Source organism: Humulus lupulus, chromosome 3 (genome assembly GCF_963169125.1).
Source record: "Humulus lupulus chromosome 3, drHumLupu1.1, whole genome shotgun sequence".
Lineage (NCBI taxonomy): Eukaryota > Viridiplantae > Streptophyta > Magnoliopsida > Rosales > Cannabaceae > Humulus > Humulus lupulus.
Genome location: NC_084795.1, coordinates 211,469,400 through 211,489,929, shown reverse-complemented (window position 1 = coordinate 211,489,929; position 20,530 = coordinate 211,469,400). Strand labels below are relative to the sequence as shown.

Genomic DNA, 20,530 nt, shown 5'->3' with positions numbered 1-20,530 from the left:
GTATAGTATAGTTAAGGGACTAGGAACTGCTTATCTTATAATTTAGGAGGAATTAAAAATGATTTTGCAAGGGACCTTCCCAAAATCTTGTGGTTGTTTCACAATGTTATGTTTGAGCTCGACGTCTGCATTGCATTTCATGAATATTTTAGCTATATAATTCCACAGTCCACTCACCATACCGAATCATATTTCCTACCTTCATATTTCCTACCTTCACTATCATTAGTTTCAAATATAGAAGGAAAATAAAATTAAAAAAGAAGAATAAGAAAACAGAGGCGTATTAGGATTTCTTGGTGGGTATTGGGAATACTATGCAAGTCTGTTATGACTTGAATTTTCCTTGCATAATTTGGCAAGTGAGTGTGGTTTTTGCTGGAGCTAGTAGGATGCTTCTAACATATATTGGCTATTCATAAGGTATGATCAAATCACGCCAGTTACCTATAGATTAATTGAACACTTAGTCATGTTTTCATTGATAGGGTATTGCTTAATTAAGTAACGAATGCAATGATTTTGTTGTTGCATACTTTAATCAAACTTCCATATTGCTGTTAGTTATGTTGATTCAATAGATATTTGTGGGACTCCTCTCATTTAATTTTTTAACACCATTATAACTAATATATTAGAGCTATAATCGTTTAGAAATTTAAAATAATAATAAAAACAAAGGCGATTGTTTTTGTTTTTAATGTCTTTTTTTTTTTTTTTTTTTAAAGTTACTTGGCCTCCTCAAGAGCAAAACCTATTGGGAAAAAGCTCAAGAGGAAAAAAGAGTGCTAAGGGGATATCATTGATAAAGGCCATCAGCCTGAATACAAGAGTCAATACAATAACGGTGTCCTCGCAACCATAACATATGTTCATCCTTAGATAGAGCTAACTTAGCTAAGGAATAGATGACACTATTAGCGACTCTAGGACAATATCTGAATGATACAACAATAAACTCATTGCAAATGTCAATGATATCCCTAATAATGGAACCAAGGTAAGATTGATCAATGATTTTATTGTTAACTGCATGAATCACATGAAGACAATCTCATTCCATTATTATTTGTAAGAAACCCAACATTTTACATAGATTGAGGCTCTTCAACATACCCAAAGTTTCGACAATAACAAGAGAGAAGGTAGCCAAGCAAGGCCATATGGCTAAGGCAATGGAATTATTTTTGTGGTCCCTAAGTATCATGCCCAAACCAACTCTGTTGATATGAGGAGAGATGACAATCAGTATTTACCTTCAGAATGTGAGATGGAGGAGCCATCCACAGTTGTATCTCTCTACTTGAGAGTGCTTGATTGGGGAGGCCATGCTCTTTAGTGGGTCGGTTTACACTTTGATAACGAGTTATGTACTCAGTCGCCCGATGAGACAACATTTCATCCTTTAACAAGATCCCTTCATTTACACACTTGTTTCCGCGAAACCAAAGTCTCCACAACACAGTCAACATTCGTTCTAGATCAGAATTGCAAAGGGATTCAGAAAGCTCCACTATGAATTCATAGATATCCATATGCCAAAATGGAAGAAGGCTAATATTAGAACAGACCTGGTCACGCACTGAGGCCAGCCCCGAAAAACCCATGTAGCATGACAACTTGTCTCAGGGCCTCTCGAACAATTGTGACAAGTTTCATCCACATCCATACCACGGTGGTGCAGGTTCCTCAATGTTGGAAGTCAATTATGCGAAGCTTTCTAGATGAACATTTTGATCTTGGGAGGAGGCAAAGAGACCAAAGCCTTTCCCACCATTTTGAGGTGCCATGAGATGACTCAGCTTGTCCCAGGCCCAGAACTAAAATGGCTTGCTAGTAGCCACTCCGAATTGAATAATGACCTGATTTATCATGATGTCAAACTAAAAGATCTTTTATATTTGAATCTGACTAAGGAATGGACAAAATGGCTTCGCCTTCTTCCTTAATGTCTATAATTTAGACTAATATAAAGCTTACGACCGACCATCTCATCATGTAAATACATATTTATGTTCACCTTTTGCTAAGTTGTAGGAATTCAACTACATTATTTATGCTCATGTAATAATTATTCATAAATACATAATTTACTTTATATATATATATGTATAATCAAGTAAACACCACTAACTTATGAGGAAGGTTCTTAGCAATCACATGCTCATCGACCAATTAGAATGTGTCATTTATTTTATTTTATTTTATTTTATAATTTGAAGGTTTGTTACATGTTAATATATAAATGATCTCCACTTTTGTTATATATCAGGCCTTTTCAATGACGAAGAAGAATGGTGCACTAGCTACAACGATATTAGTGTATTACAATAAATTTTTACATCTCTCTTTTCACATCCTCCTCCCCTCCAGAAGAACGGATAGAGGAATTACTACTGGGGATTCAAATGCTAGCTACTGAAGATATTGGACTCCCCTTTTTCTCTGGAGGAAATTAAGGAGGCAGTTTTCTCTATGCCTACAGATAAGAGTCCAGGCCCAGATAGTATGAGTGCACTATTTTATCAGGAACACTGGGATATTGTTGGTCCATTAGTATAAAAAACTATAAGTTTGAACAAATCTGTGGAACTGTTTACAATTAATTCCACCATAGTCACTCTAATTCCAAAAGTGAAAAAATCATGTTGCTAACAATGATTTTCGACCAATCAGCCTTTGTAATGTTCTTTATAAATTATCTTCAAGGTTTTTAATTAATAGATTAAAACCTTTTCTTTCATTCATCATCAATATTTCTCAAAGTGCTTTTGATCCAAGAAGGCTCATCACAAATAATGCAATAATATCCTATGAGTGTCTCCATAATTTAAAAACTTAAAAAGACAGCAAGTAAGTGCTATGCAACAATGAAGTTAGATATGAGTAAGACATATGATTGGGTTGAATGGATATTTGTGGAGAAAATATTATTAAGAACGGGGTTCAGGTCGGGTTGGGTAAACAAGATAATGAAATGTGGAACTTGGATCAATGCTCATTTCAAATAAATGGTCTAGTATATGGAGAAGTGACACCATCAAGAGGATTGAGACAAGGTGAATCTTTATCACCATAGCTTTTCTTGATTAGTGCAGAATATTTTTCAGCTTTACTCCAACAAGCAGAAAGTAGGAGAGACATTATGGTATTGAAAATTGCTACCAACACTCTTGCCATTACTCATCTCTTTTTTGCGAATGACAGTCTCATCATCTTTCAGGCAACAAAAAGATCCATACATGTTATACAACATATCTTCTTTCTATAGTCAGCATATTCTGGACATAAAGCCACATCTCACACTTGAATTTGATCTCAAAAGTTAATATTACTATTATTATTTGTAATTACTATATTTTTTCTTCTTGCTGAGCAAATGATCAACTTTACGAAGTTTCTAGTATACTTCTCTCCAAATACCTCAGAAGAGAATACCCTCCTCAATACATTCTCTCTAAATATGAAAATGACAAATGAAATAGAAACTTATTTGGGGTTACATGTGTTGAGAGGTATAAACAAGAGAGCTTTGTTTAACTTGATAAAGGATAAAGTCTAGATGAGGCTACACTCGTGTCAATCAAAACTATTTTCCCAAGCTGGTAAAGAAGTCAATTTCAAAATGAGATGCAAATTCCTGTTGGTACCCATGTTGATAATGGGTCATATTGACGCTCCATAAATGATGCTCCTGGAAATTCAGCTCCAGTCTACTCATCCTCTCCTCCAAAGTAGAGGGACGAGATTGTCTACGCCACACCTAAGACGAAGTGCCACCTGAAGAAGCAACACTAGCATAACTAACTGTTTTGGTCTTGTTCATATGAACAGTGTCATAAATCAAAGGAGTCACAAGCTCATCAGTCTCATCAAATTGGACCCTATCTTTCAAACAAAGACTAGTGATCAAACTAGGAAAATATAACCCCACATTTTGAGTGAACAATGCAGAATGGAATTGTGAGGCTATAATCCTACCAATACCTACAGACATACCTAATAAGACAACATAAAGCAATATTGCCTTATTAGGATTCACAGTAGTCACATGACTACTAGGTGTCAGATTTGCATAGAGGAAATTCAACCAGATTCTTTTCTCTCTAGTCAACAAATTAAAGGGAAAACATATTCTAACTGTCCCATTGAAAGTCCATTGACTCCAAACTAGAGTCAAAGCAGTCAAAATTGTATCCAGGTACTCTCCTCACACAAAATATTTTTTAGATCCTGATAGTCATCATTGTCACGTGTGAGCAACTTAAAGAAATCATTAATGGCCTATAATCAAAAGCCACAGTCTTCCCCCTAATGGTTGCTTTCCAAGTATAGTCGTGGTCATAGGCATTGGCATAGAATTCCCTAACAATTGGGATCACATCATGGATAGGTGGGGAACAAAAATACTTCCAATGATGGGTGTTGATAACATTGACATATTCCTCAAGGACAGTAAATTCTCCCTCAGCATTGGTGGAAAAACCCCTCTTCGGAATCAAACTCCTAGACTTTTCTATTTTATACCTAGACTTAGCACTAGCATTGATAAATCTAGATGTAGGTTCAGTAGGCTCTATGTCGGAATCTTGGGATCCAGGCAATAGTTCTTGCACTTTTTTATTTCTCTTCCTTGCCATATCAACAAAAAATAATTCACAAAAAGTTGTCATAAAAATTAAACACAATTTTCACCAAAAAATTTTCAAAAATTCCTCACAATCACCCAATCAAATTTAAATGATTTCAAAGATCACCACCAAACACAAGAACATGAGCAATTGCATGCAAAATTAAAAAGTCCCAATATGATGACCTAAAATACAAAATTACTCAATTACTCAAGAAATTACAAAATTGAATCAAAACCCAAGCAGAATCAAGTATGATATCTTCAATAATTACTCAATAGAACCTAAATTTTATATCAATTACATCAATTCCTCACAATTAACAAAATCCCCAATTTTATGCCCTAGAAATTTCAAAATGCAAAATTCTCCCAAATTAAAAAGAAACTCAACAAAATGGATGACAAAAATTTCAATCTAATTTCATCATAACATCAAGAATTTCAAAAGCCCAAAATTTGCTTCAAAACAAAATATACAACAATTCTCAAACAATCTCACAAATTGAAGTCACAATAGCATCATACATGCAATATGATCAAAATTCATCTCGTCTAAGTTGAAATATTCAGCAAGAAATCTCACATTCCTCATAAATTTCGAATTCCACAACCAAGAGAGCAAGAACATAATTAGTAAAAAAAAAATGGAAGAAAGACTAACAATGTAGGTGCTATATCACAAAAACATAAAGCAAATAAGTGTTTAGTGAGGAAATACATACCAAAAGAAGGTTGGAAATTTGAAACCCAATAGCAAAGAAGAGAAACTCAGAGAAGAGGAGAAGAGAAAAAAACTAAAATTTTAAAAACTAAAATTTTTTATGTTTTTGGAGAGTTTAAAATCTCTCTGACTTGTGGTTGCGGTCGCACCACTGTGTAGCATGGTCACGCTACTCTCCTCTCAATGTCATATTGAACGACATCGGTCGCGACCGCAGTGCTCTGAGCGCGGTCGCGCTAGTGGGTTAATTTTCCCTGGGGCATTGTGGGCGCAGCCCGATAGACTCACCTCAATCGCGCCACTTGCCTAGAAATGGTCCTTTTTGAGCCTTTTTTCATTTTTTACATTATTTTTTTTCACGATTTGTACGATTCAAAAGTAGATGAAAAATTACATAATAAATAGTGAACCTAAAAACTAAGCAAATAAAATAAATACAACAAAAAAAAATAATTGCCGAAAATTCATATTGTTAAAAAATAAAAACTAAAAACTTAACAAAAATAAAATGTAGCCATTGGGATGCCTCCCAAATGCAATGTCGTTAATGTCATTTAGCCAAACACTGACCTCCTTATTAGATTCAACTTGGATCTAAGCCACCCCTCAAGTCCTTGAGGGCCATAGTGTCATGATTGGATGCTCGTTTCTTGATATTGCAAATTTTTGGAGCATTCCACTGCTCATGTAACAATCGAGCTTTCCCACTAAAGATATTTTTCAAACAATGAAGAACTATTCGCATACCACATTGAGCCAAGGACTTCTTCTTAGTGACATCCATCTTATCACCACCTCTTTTCACCACATCTACTCTACAAAAAATTGGAATTTTTGTTCCTAGAAAAACATTAAATGTTACCTCTTCCTTTTGAACTCGCATCTTCAATTCACCCTTATGAACATCGATTAATGCCCTACCAGTAGCTAAAAATGGCCTTCCAAGAATTATTGGGATGTTTGCATCCTCCTCCATATCCAGAATAATGAAATATGCAGGGAAGATGAAATTTTCCACCTTGACTAGAACATCCTCAATCACTTTGCGAGGTTGTTTGACTGAGCGATTCATTATTTGAAGTGTCACAGTAGTTGGTCTCGCTTCCCCTAATTTCATTTTTGCAATAGATAGATTGATAGAGGCATTAAATTCACACTTGCCCCTAAATCACAGAGTGTCTTCTCAAAATCCACATTCCCTATGGTACAAGGAATGGTAAAACTACCTGGATCTTTAAGCTTGGGAGGTAGTTTCTTTGGGAGTATTTCACTGCACTCCTTATTAAGTGCCACTATCTCATAGTCCTCTAGTTTCCTTTTCTTTGACATAATTTCTTTCATAAACTTCACATAACTTGGCATTTGCTCGACTGCCTCGGCGAAAGGAATGTTGATGTGAAGCTTCCGAAAAACATCTAAAAACTTATAAAACTGCTTATCAAGTATCTTCTTTTGAAGCCTCTGTGGATAGGGAAACTTGATGTAATAATCAATACATATTTCTGACTGCTTCTCAAGGTTCTCAGTAACCTTTGACCCACTCACTTCCTTCTTCGTGTCACCTTTTCTTCAGAAATTACTTTTTGTGTGGATTCATCTATCACCTTTTCCCTTCTCAAAAAGATTGCATTGCACTACTATTTAGGATTCACTTCAGTAGTACTCGGTAAGTTTCCTTGAGCACCGTTTGTCATTAAGCTAGCCAACTAACCAATTTGAGTCTCCAAATTCTGAATAGAAGACCTTGTCTCAGTCATAAATTGGTCCAGGACATCAGACTGAGCATCAGCTTGCTTCAATTGTGGGGGAGGTTGATAATATGCTGGATGAGGATTTTGGAAAGGTTGTTGTTGTTGTTGGAACGGTTGTTGAATACCCTGATCATTTTTCCAGAAGAAGTTAGGGTGATTCTGCCACCCTTGGTTGATGGACATTGAATAAGGATTGTTAGGCAATCTTGGAAAATTTCCTATGGCTTGAACTTGTACCACATGCATGTTATTTAAATCCACTGCAGGACATTGGTTAGGTGGATGAGCACTCCCACACATTTCACATGCACTCTGTGTAATGCCCTACTACCTTAGGGCCGTTACTAAGTGAATTTAAAACAGAAATTGTGCATTTAATTGACTCAAGTGGTTTCTAAAACCAAAAGTGTGAATAAACCAGAGTTTAAGGCTGTACTCTTTGAAAATGTTTAGTTTCATTAAAAACGTCAATTATAAAACATCTGGGATCCCAAAATAAGGTTTACAAAATATTTACAACTCAAAAATAGAATTACACTTGATCAGCTATCAAAAGAATGGTTAAATACAGCCATATACAAAATGCCCCCAACCAAAGCAGTCGGGCAGGCCGAACATGTACGCGCCGCCCCCACGCTCTCCATACTCATGGCCGGTTGACTGACTCCTTGGTTTTACCTGCCACACGGAGCACCCGTGAGCCGAAGCCCAGCAAGAAAACCCAAATAACACATAACATATGCAAAACAAATAGCTGGCAATAATTCACTGACACAAAGGAAAACCATCATAATAAACAAGTACGGCCATGCCGCTCCCAAGGCCTTACCAAAGCCTGGAGTTTCGGTTCTCACCACGAGGATAACTCATGTATCCCTTGGGTCCCACCCTGAATATAGCATCCCATGTGCTGTGTGTTACTTTCGGCCCACGGCCGCCCCGGCCTACGCCGTACCCGGCCTCTGCCGCTCGTTTCATCATAATCACACATATAGTACATTCAAAATAAACATTCACACACATCACGGTTCATTTAAGGTTAAGCATTTGCACGTAATACAATCCGGGGCCATGCCCTACAATCACACAGTGGGGCCATGCCCTAAACTCGGGTGTTACGGGTTTTCTTACCTGTATTCCGTGCTTTCCGATGCACCACGATCACGAGCACGGTCCACAAGCACGAGCCCCTCCGAAATCCTAGTCACAACACACATAAAACACTTTCAATACTAACCAAGCCTAGAACCACTTCCCGGGACCAATCCCGCACTCCCGGGACCTCTAAATCCATAAAGCAAAGTATCGGAACCATCCCCCGAGTCCCCGGGAAAAAGCCCCAAAAACTCAACTTTTGGGCTGCCAAAATGGCCTAGGGCCGCGGCACACCCCTCAAGGGCCGCGGCGCCCAGAGCCCATGCCCTCATCCTGAAGCCTCCTCGCGCCGCGGCACCCAAGAACAGGGCCGCGGCGCTCCATCGCGAACCCAGATTTTCTGGGTTTTTCCTGCATTTTCCCCGAGCTTTAACCTCTCCAAATCACCCCAAACCAATACCTAAACCCCAAAACTCAAATCCAAACCTCATATGAACAATCTAACATCCTATAAACACTAGAATCAATTCAAAACATCAACACACCCAAGATCCACTCCTATGATTTCAAATTTCAGCAACTAACCCCAAAACCCAACAATGTTTAGCTTAGGCATTTAAATTCCTTAAATCAAAACAAAAATCCATACTTAGATATGTATAAAACCTTTACCTCAAATGAAGAATCCACACAAGTCCTTGATCCCCTCCTAGACTCCTACTTCTCCTTCTCTTCTTCTTCTTCTTCTTGCTTGCCCTAGCCTTTCCCTTCTCTCCTTTTCCTTCTCTTCAAATTTTATCAAGACACTAAATGCCCAATACTCCAAACCGTGCCCCCTATATCCCAGCTGCCTTTTGTCTATTTGCCTTGCCAAAAGACCAAATTACCCCTCCTTACTAATCCTTCTAAGCTAAACCTTCAAGGGTACTTAAGTCTTAACACTTTCATTTCAATTCTACCACTTCCTATCTTAAAACTTGTTACTCACAGCAGTTACAAATGGTTACCAAAATACCCATAACTAATCACTCTTTCTAAACTCAACTTATAAGATTCCCGAAGTACCCCTGGGCTCCTCCCGAGCCGGGTACAACAACCCGTTGTGACTTTCAGACTAACTGGCTCTCTAGGACCGTCTCGATGCGTGCATCCTGATAAAACATCACACTCACATGGCACGATTCACATAGTACAATTATCACAGTTATGCCCTAACATGGCCAAGTTACAATCATGCTCATTTTAAGACAATCAGTTCTACATGCATACTGATTCACATAGTCATGCATCTCAAATAATCAAATAGTCATATAACGTGCAATAAATCATAATGATGCATTAAACTTAATAAAGTCACACACAAAATCCCATCATGCCCTCCAGGCACACTTCCCCAGGCCCTTAAGCCTAAACACTGAATTTGGGTCGTTACACTCTGCAATTGCATGGCTTGAGGTACGATAATACTCTATTGTAATAGCTTTGGCAAGGATGCCACTTGAGCGGTGAGCATAAAGATGGAATCTAGTTCAAGTACCCCAGCTACATTCTTTATGTTCTCTCACTCAGTAGACCATTGGTAGTTATTCATCGTCATTTCTTCTAAAAGATCATAAGCTTCGTTGTCACTCTTGCTCATAAATGGCCCTCCTACTGCTGCATCTATAATGGTGCGAGTAGTACCACCCAACCCATTGTAAAAATTATGGTCTAACATCATTTTTTCAATCCCATGATCAGAGCACTTCCTTAACATCTCTTTGAATCTCTCTCATGCATCATATAGTGATTCCCTCTCCATCTGACATAAATTATTAATTTCTCCCCTTAAGTTAGCTGCCTTTGCTGGAGGGAAAAACTTGGAAATTAACTTTTGGGCTAGTTCCTCCCATGTAGTGATTGAGTTGGCTTGCAGCGAAACCAACCAGCACTTCGCTCTATCCCTTAGTGAAAACGGGAATAATCTCAATCTAATAGCATCTTCACTCACCCCATTCATCTTGAAGGTTGCACACAACTCTAGAAAATTAGCTATGTGCATGTTTAGGTCCTCCATAGGTAATCCACCAAACTAAACAATAGACTGGACCATTTTTCATATTGCTGACTTGATCTCAAAATTGTTAGTGGCAGCTGTGGGGTGTCTGATGCATAAATGTACTCCCATGACAGTGGGGAGTACATAATCCCTCAAATTTGGTGCCCCTTAATCTTGAGCCTCACCAGGTGCTGCCCCTTCGGCATTGTTGGGGACATTATTTACTGCATTCCCTTGGTTTGCAGCCATCCTTGCCACCAACATCCTATTCCTCCAATTCTGTCTACAAGTTCTCTCAATCTCAGGATTCACCAGTATGATCTCAAATGTCTTTCCACGTCGCATAAACTAATATTGCCTGGGATAAGAGATTTTAGACACAAACCAAGTTAGAGTAAAAAGAAAAACAACCAAAATAGAATGGAATTATTTTTTTTTATATCAAGAAAACAATCCTCAGCAATGGCGCAAAAAATTTGTTGCAAAAATTTATAACCACGCAAGTGTACGTATCGAAAACAAGTAATAATAGAGGTAAAATAGAGTATCATCCAACAAAGATGGTTTATTAACTACCAATAATTTACTTCCTAATTCTATTTTGCTAATAAAACTTAGATTTAAGAACAGAAACAAGAATTGACAAAACTAACAATTAACAAATAAAAGAAAAAATAATTCAATGGATGCAAAGCTAGGGTATTGAATTTCATCATCTATCTACTTTATTACTTCATCAATACAATTTTCATTATTCTTTCTCTTATTGTGATAGCGGATTTACTAAAGCAGTCTATATTATTATTAGGATATATAGATACCTCAACGTATATGCGAATTTTCTACATCTCTATGATAAATTCCAAACATAAGGCAAGCATTAAGAATAGAAATCCTAAAAGCTACACAAACTATATAGGTACTCTCGTTCTATATTGAAATCTATGCCTATTCAACTATATTTAACTCTCACATTTTAGATTTTGAATTAAATTCATAAATAATGCAAATAACGACGTCAAATTATTCACATTCATTAACCAAAAATTAAATAGATCACACTGAAGAAAAAGAAATTATAGAAATTGCATTAAAAACCCCAGAAATAGATTTAGTTCATAATCATAGTGTTAACATCCATTGAACTAAAATAAAACAAAATTAAAAATGAAAGATGAAAGAAAAAATCAAAAGTGATCCAATCCTCTCCATTGAGCTTCCACCTGTATTCTCCAAGTCTAGACTATGAAAAACTAGGTTATTCTAATGAAAATTGCATTAAAATATAAAACACTATATTTTCCCCAAATGAAATGACCAAGATGCCCCTGGTTAAAAATCTGCAAAATTCCTCGCTTTCCAGACACCCAGTGATGTCATGCCCCTCTTGGTGCAGTCACGCCACTTGCTACAAATCACCATTTTTTGACAGATTTTCGTCTTTTTGTGATTTTTCACCTATTTTCGTTCCAAAGCGTCTTAAGTCCTTCAAAACCTAAAAAAAAATCAAAATAAGCGTTAAATAGAACAAAATTAACCTAATTGTCTAAAACACTACGTAAAAAAGACACACTAAAATGAGTCCAAAACTCGTTTATCAGAAACCATGGAACCCCCTATAACACCCCGCGTTTCGGGCACCGAGTAGAATTTTGGTTGCAGGAAGTTTAATTCTTGATAAATCTTATATTTCCAAGTATGTGAATACTTGTAAGGGATATTGTATGTTTTTTTAATATTATGTTGTCAAGTATTAGTCATTATGTGATAAGATTGGTGTTTTGATTAAACCAAGACCTTCAGTCTCGGACCGGGTCAAAAACCCTTAACGGGTAAAAATCTCGGATAAAATATTCTGTGAGAAAAAAATTATGGAAAATTAAGAAAATTAAGCAAAAACTATTATAAATTTGGAAAAATGAAAATAAAAATGAAATTTTATGGAAATTTCCAATTTATGTGGCATTTTGAGTAAAATACTCAATTTCTCCTAAGTATGTGATTAGGAAAAAATAAATAATTTTGAATTAAATAATAGGCATAAAAAAATTTATCTATGTGTGTGACAATATTTTTAAAATATGGTAACCAATTTTTATTAGGATTAATTTTTCCAGAAACTATGTAATAGTAGGAAAAATTAAAAATAAGATGGAAATTAAAAATAAAAAAAAAAGCCATTTTGGCCTTTCTATAGGGGCGGCGACAAGGGAAGTGGAGAGTCTTTTGTATTTTATTTCTTTATTTAATTGGGTAATCACTACACATATTTTCTTAAACCCCAAGTTAAACTTGAGAAACTCAAAGCCTCTCTTCTACTCATTTTCCTTCTTCTTCTTCTCTCTCTCTTCCATTCCAATCACAACAAAAAGAAAAGTTAGACTATTTTCCTCTCCATTTCCTCTCAAAACTTCATACTCCCTCTCTCTCTAAGGAAAAGAGGAGCCTCCATTGAAGCTCCTAGACTCATGAAACAAGTTACAAAAGAGGTAATGTTCACAAAAGTTTATTTTCTTCTCTCTTATGCCGAACCTAGGGCTCTCTTTTTCCTCTTTGTTTTTTAGTATCCACTCTTAAAAACACTCTTTGATCTTTGTTAAAGAACCTAGGAGTGTTGCATGAAAGATCCAAGAGCTTCTAGGGCATACTTGGAGCTTTGGACACTAACAAGGTAAGCTTTCGTTAGGGTTTTGAAATCTTGGTGTTTCTTCTCTTTTTTCTTCTTTTTATTGAATCAAATCTGATCTTGAAGAGGCATTGGAGAGAGGTTGGAAGTTGGAAAGCATTTGGGAAGCTTAGAGCCAATTCATAGAAGCCAAAGTCAAAACTTTAATACAAAGGTAAAATCTTGACTCTTTACCTTAAATCTTTCTAAATGATCCTTCCATCTAAGTTTGTGGGCCATATTTAGTGTCAAAGTAGGTGGGTTGGTGATTATTATTTCTTTTATGGCTGTTTGGTTTGCATGCATGCAAGTTGAGGTTGTTTGGTAGTGGAAATCCAAAGTTTTCATAGGCTTTGTTGAAGATAGCTTGTTGTCAAAAATGTTACAGTAGCTTCCAACTAGTTTTACAGTGCCTAAATGACATGGTTTATAAATGGGGTTTTCACTAATGCATTATTTAGGAAGAGTACATGATTTTAGCATCTTTAATCACTAAACACTACTACAAAAATGGGAATTCCCGACAGTTTTTAACTATCGCCATTGAGCAACGATGACAGTTGACTAACTGTTATATTTGCCTATGTTGGCATAGGGGTAGCTATGCCGACAATTATTAAGTGTCGTCGTTGCTGGCTACGCCGACAGTTATTAGGTGTCGTCATTATTGGCTACACCGACAGTTATTAGGTGTCGTCGTTGCTGGCTACGCCGACAATTATTAGGTATCACCGTTGCTGACAACGTTGACAGTTATTAGGTGTCGCTGTTTTTAGCCACTCCGACAGTTATTAGGTATCGTCGTTGCTAGCTACGCCAACAGTTATTAAGTGTCACCGTTGCTGGCTACGCCAACAGTTATTAGGTGTCGCCGTTACTGGCAACACTAACGAATTTTTTTTACGACGCGCAATGCGTACCCTTAAAATTTATACTTTTAATTTTTAAAAAATTAATTTATATTTATTTTAAATTAAAAATTATGATTTAAATAAAGCATTTGTATACAAATCTAAAAACTTATAATTATAATAATAAAATCTTTACGAGGAGCTAATTATATTAACAATTTAATTGTCTTCTTTTTAAAAAAAAAACTAACTTTTACAATTGAAATTAATCTATCTATTACATACAATAGTAGAACACAACAAACCTATATACATAATTCTTACAAGCAAGAAATAAAATAACACCCACCAGCTTGAAGAATTTCTTGTTGCTTTGGTTCTCTTATATAATTATCTTGGTTCTCTTAAATATCCAAGTAGAGTTTTAGCCTACAATCCAGAATGAACATCATTAAAGTCAAACCAAAACTAAAATAAATTCCAAGGCATAGTCAATATATATCTGTTCTTTGGATTTTAAACAATAATTATGAGTAAATTGGTATCCGATAATTACTACATCCCAATTTTAGATAGGGGCCATGAAGTTATGGCCAATGTGGTGAAACATGTAAAGACAATTGCTTTCACTCTAAATTTTAACAAAGACAGACACGGAAGTCACAAATCAGAGTTTGAATACAACAAACAAGACAAGCTTATATATTCTGGATCCTTTCTTTCTTGAGTTGAAAGAGAATCAGCAGAGTTCATCACCACTCACCACTAACACTGAGAAGAGAAGCTGAACAACTCCTTTACATGCATGAGTCATGCCTCACTAATGGAAATGCAGAATGAAAATTATACAATAATATATCAGCATGAAAAGAATGTAGCAGAAATATACCAATCAAACCACACATAAACCATAAACCATAACCACACATAGTCAAAGACTTTTTCGATCTTTTTTTTTGGCACCTGTTCATCTCACAGACAAATGAGAAAATAAATTAGTTGGTGATAAAGCTCATCAGTAACAATATGTAAAGAAATTTTACCAAGAAACATAGCAGCTTAAAATTTGATTTTCTTTTAAAATTAAACTTCATGAAAATTTAATGACTGACAGCATTTAGCTACATTAGTCTCATTGTTTAGTAAGATTTCTTATGTCTTAAAATAAGGTGTCAAAAAAGCAATTAATAAGATTCTTACTGTTGATTTTCTCCTCTATCTCCAAGTTCAAAGAGTAAATTTGAGTAGATGATGAAAGGAAACAACGAACACAGAATAAACATTTTTCTGAAATAGAATGGACAACAGTTCAATACAAAAGGCATCATATTGCAACTTCAGTCAATAAATCAGTTGTTAAAAAAACATCAACGAATGAAGAAAATATTGAATTCAACAAAAACATTGTCTAATCTTAAAGCATAAATATGAGAATAAATAATGATTGTTAGAATGATTTAGAGGGATTAAAAACCAAATAATTAAAAAGAAACTAAGATATACCCAATTACATTTGATCAAAATGGAAAGTAATCAAGATATAATATAGAATTTGTAAATAATTTTTACTATATCAATGGAATAAAAAGATTTTCATACACTGACTTAGTTATGATCACAAGTCTTTTCAATAATACAATGGATCTTATATATATAAAGAGGCATCTGAAATGTAATGAGCATATATAAACTAATTAATTGGAAATAGATTGTCAAAGAAGGTTACTAGGTTATAAAAATAATATTACTAACTTTCCTTCATTTCTTTTTTCTTTCTCTTCATTACTGAACTATTGTACAAAAGTTAAAATAACTAGAAGTTATCTCATATTGAAATAATAACATGCTTATAAGATCAAAATAAAAAAAATACATGAATCAAAATAAAACTCACATCAATATACAATCAAAAGTATAGAAATTGTTATAAAGATTACCAATAACTATTGCTTTCAAACAAGATATAAATGAAAATGTAGAAATACAAGACATTCTAGAGCCCCATAGCGGTTGACATCTAAAGTCTTTAGCCTCCTCAAGGTCATCACAAACAAGAGTATTCCCAACAAATCTAAACAATACGTATAACTATTTCATCAAAGCAGCATGCATGCTTAAGCATTAATATTGACTATATATATATGTGTGTGTATGTAATCTGCAGAAACAAGGAAATCAAGTAATATGCCTACAGTTAATATGCCTATTGTTAAAGATCATAGGTTATATAATTTCTTAGACAATGGACACAAGTGAACCCTTCTTTCAGAATGTCTCAAAGAGAGTGAGAGAGCAACATTTCCAACTAATTAACACACATTTCATTTTCAAAGATCAAATAGTCTTCTGTACTATCCAGCAGCTCAACAAACTTTTTTGTATTGGCTAAACGGTGTTCATATAATAATATATTACAAACACTAGCAGCACTAACACAGTTCATTACTTTATTTATCAGCTATTAAATTGACAAGCATATTTAGTATATATGTATGCTCTCTCAGTTATGCCTGTAATGTCCATAGTTCCAGTTTCTCACTCGAAGCTCACTAAGGACCAGATAGTAGGTAGAAAAATTCAGCTTTCAAAAGATTTAAAAAAAAATCATGTATGAATTCCTAATTTGTTGACATGAATCTGCATTTCCCCATTGCAGATATAACCACATTAAAAAATATGATTAATTTATAAAATAATCTTACTTCTGGAAATTTGCATATTTCAACGTGGATTCCAGAGTACATATATCACAATTTAATTGAGTATAGTAATTAACGCTTAACATACTAGGAACATACATATTTTAATTTAATTTTCTAAATTGCAACAAATTTAAAATCTCAAAACAATTAAAATTCGAGTTAGGAATTTATACTATAGCGGTTGGGAGCTCAAGACGAGCCTCTTGTAACCTCATGTCGTTGCTAGCCGAAGCCCACACTGGAGCTCTGACAACAATGACGAAGTGGCGGTTGGGTAACGAAATTGGTTGGGCTTGAAAGCCCTGACCACGAGGAGACTAAAGAAGGTGGCAGTGTGACCCACGTCGGCTCGGGATGGCCGGAACTAAGCCAAAACCGTTCGAAATTCCATGGATTTCGGCTAACACCCACGGTGGTTTTTGGCCCGATCCTCAAGTGGGTTTTTCTTCCCATGGTCTAATGAGTACAGTGGTGGTGTTGGCTCAGCTCATAGAGGCTTGAAGTGGCCGGATTTTGCTCAAAAACGTCAGGGTGGTAGTGACTTCGGGCGGCCCGTTGATTGGGATAGACGGCGCGTACGTTAGCGAGGCTCGGGGATTGGGGGTTTCGGGGGCTTGCGAGGCTGCTGGTGCCGTGCGTGTCGATGGCCTGGGCCGACTGGGATGCGAGGAAGGAGGCATCTCTGTATCGGGAGAGAGGGAAGAGAGAGAATACAAGAGGGGGAGAGAGATGACCATTTGAAACTAGGGTTCAGATTTTGTTTTTCAATATATTAACATTTTATTTTCTTATTTCTTTCTTAATTAAGTTATTAGCAAAGCTCTATTTAAATAATCAATTTCTTATTTGATTTATTAACAAAAAGTTTATTTCATTTTATCAAAATTAATTCAAATTTCATTTCGCATATTTAATTATATTAGTAGTCTTACAAATTTATATTTGGTCCAAAATTATAAATTAACTTTTAAGTCATAATTATTTTAAATTCTCAAAATTTCTTTTTATTTTGAATCCCAAAATTTAAAATGTAAATCTACAAATCTTAATAAATCTCATTTATACAAAAATAAAATTATGATAATCTTAATAAATAATATTAATAGAATTATGATTTTTATCTCATTAAGTTATTAATTAAAAAAAATATTATCATAAAAATTTTAATAAATTATTTAAAAAAAAATATTTAACCTAACACTAGTATTTAGTGTTAAAAGTTATAAATTAACATTATTTTATATGTATGACCACATAACACATTAAAAGTATATATTAAAAAAATAATACTTTTTTTTTTATAAATATATTTACATAATTTAATTTATTTTTTAAATTATATTTCATTAGCTATATTTTTAGGTTTTCATATTTACAAAAAAATATATTTAAATATAATAAATAATTTATTAATATGTAATATTAAATATGATTAAAAAGTTAGATAAATTATTTAAATAATTTATTTTTAACTAAAAGAAATTTAGTATTACAAATTATTAATTATTACGTTGACAAGTTTTATTTCAATATTAATTAACTTTTTTAAAATATATAATAACTAATTGAATTAATAATTAATCCAATAGTGTGTAAGCATTGCCTTATAAATAAATTAATATTATTGTAAACATACATATTAAAAAATTTATAACTTATAAATTTATAGAAATTTTAAAAGTATTTTATAAATGTGTTAAAGAATAATATAGTCAATTTTATAAATATGTTAAAGAATAATAAATTTAAATTTTGATATAAAAATTATTATAAATACAAAAGTTAATAATATGAAAAATTTAGAAACAAAAAAAATCTAGTTTTAAAAGTTTTTAATAAATACATAATTTTTATAAATATATATTTACATAACTTAGTTTATTTTTAAAATTATACTATTCATTAATTATAATTTTTTATTTAAATTTTGGCGACATTTTATGACTGTTGGTATTGGTCTTGAATTAACTATCGACATTGGGGTCAATAGCGACACATTTTAATTGTCGGCATTGGTATTGAATTAACTGTCGGCGTTAGGGTCAATAGTGACACATTTTAACTGTCGACATTGATCTTGAATTAACTGTCGGCATTGGTGTCAATAACGACACATTTTAACTGTCGATATTGCTCTCGAATTAACTGTCGGCATTGGGATCAATAGCGACAGTCAAAAGCAACGGTGACAGTTATTAGCTGTCGGGGTTGGTCTCTATGCGTACAGTTTTTTACTGTCGGCGTAGAGTCTGGCTAAGTAATTACGACAGTCAACAGAGTCGACTGTCGTGGTTGGATGTCGGGAAAGCTCAGTTTTGTAGTAGTGGAAAAATGTTTTGTATAACTCAAGTTATGAGCATTTTTGGATTTCATGTGCAATCTGAAATGTTGATTGTCAGTTTTAACACTGAGCCTTTAAGGTACGGTTTGAATAGGTTAAACTAATTATTTGTGGCTGAAATTTTAACTTGACACTTTTAGTATATTAAATATTAAGTCTATGAAACAGTTTCTAAAAATTCACTATAGGTTGGGTGTTATAATTTTTCTAAGTTGGAAGATTAAAACTGCAATTTCTGTAAAATGTGGACAACTTAAACAAGAGTTTTGAGAACAAGTTTCACCTTGAAGGAGAGCTCCATTTTGCTGAAATTTTGTGTAAACATTTTTGTTGTATCAAAGTTTAGACCCGTTTAGTCTCATAGAAAAATAGTAATCGGTTTAGGAATGGCGACATTTTAAAGTTGGGAATTTCTCATAGAATGGATAGTTATCAACACTTACAAAATATTAGGGTTTGCTACAATAATTGGTTATAAAAAAAAATTCACAATTTCATTATAAGTGAATTTTCAATTTACTCTTAAACATGATTAAAAAAATATTTTTTCTAAATTGTTTATCTTAAGATTTTCTTTAAATTAAGTAAAGGGGTCTAATTGCCCACTTTTGGAAAATAACATTTAAAATTGGTTTTCTTTATAATGAGCAAACTTATTTTTAAAAAAGGGTTACCATTTTGATTAGGCTTAACTTAAAATAATTTTTTTTTCTAAAAATTATTTAATAATTTAAATAAGTCTTAATTGGTAAAAAAAAATAGTATTTTTGACATTTCTTTACACAAAAAACTTTAAGTAGAGTTTATTGGTGTATTCGGTAATTTGACAAACTAAGTAAATACAACTTTTATTAAAATAAATTCTCTCCAATAAAAATTTATATAATGGAAGTTGTAACTAGTTTCTTAGAGATAATCATTAAGCGGTATTTTTTAAGAGAATAAAAGGGATATTTCTTAGAGAGATTAATTAATGGCGGTTTGTACAAAAACTTGTAAGAATGTTGTAATTAGACTGTGTCACCATTAGAAGTAGGACTCCACGAACTCATTAATGACTTCGAATACTAAAGATTTTTACCTTGAGGACTAAGATAGTTATGGACTGAATTTTGAAAGTGGTTTTGGAAACCAGTTTTCCCCGACACTTAGAGGTTGTATTTTTACATGTTTAAATGCATGTGTAGAAATATGGTATGACTTAACAAAAGTTGAGTGTGAGATCTTCAATGCCCAAATTGTTAAAAAAAAATTCTAAGATAATTTCCATAATTAATCTGAGTCACTGTATGGATTCACTATAGTGTCACCTAAGTGGGAAGGCTCACCTCTTGATAAAGAAATCCTGCTGACAAACGCTAAGAAATCCAAGTAAGTTACTCTTGACTTTTGGCTACATCATGAAACATGCCAGTGTATTGTCTACTATAGTTCTTTAAACTAGATTGATTAAGGGATTAATTAGTAATGGCTAGGGGGTATTATTAAGTGTACAGAATGTTCCAATGAAATGCAGTGATTTCTAGATCATACTAGTATACCAGCTGATGATCGGGGTAGGGGGAAACACGGTCGAATGTCTATTGCTTTGTGACTAGGGTAGGGGAAGCACAGTCAAATGTCTGTTGATTTGTAACCAGGGTACTCAGGGGGAGTCCGGTTGTGTGTGAATTGATTATTAATACATGAATCCGGCTCGCTACCTGGATGGTTAATTATTGTATTATTGTGAA

The 20,530-nt window shown here is 34.1% G+C and overlaps 1 long non-coding RNA gene across 1 annotated transcript; it reads right to left on the bottom strand.

Annotated features, from left to right (window-relative positions):
• Window positions 1-14,204: 14,204 nt before the first annotated feature.
• Window positions 14,205-17,219, bottom strand: LOC133823399 (uncharacterized). Its single transcript, XR_009888301.1, has 2 exons — window positions 16,630-17,219; window positions 14,205-15,041 (listed from the first exon to the last, which is right to left on the bottom strand). It is a non-coding gene; the product is annotated as an uncharacterized LOC133823399 (long non-coding RNA).
• Between the last annotated feature and the right edge of the window lie 3,311 nt (window positions 17,220-20,530).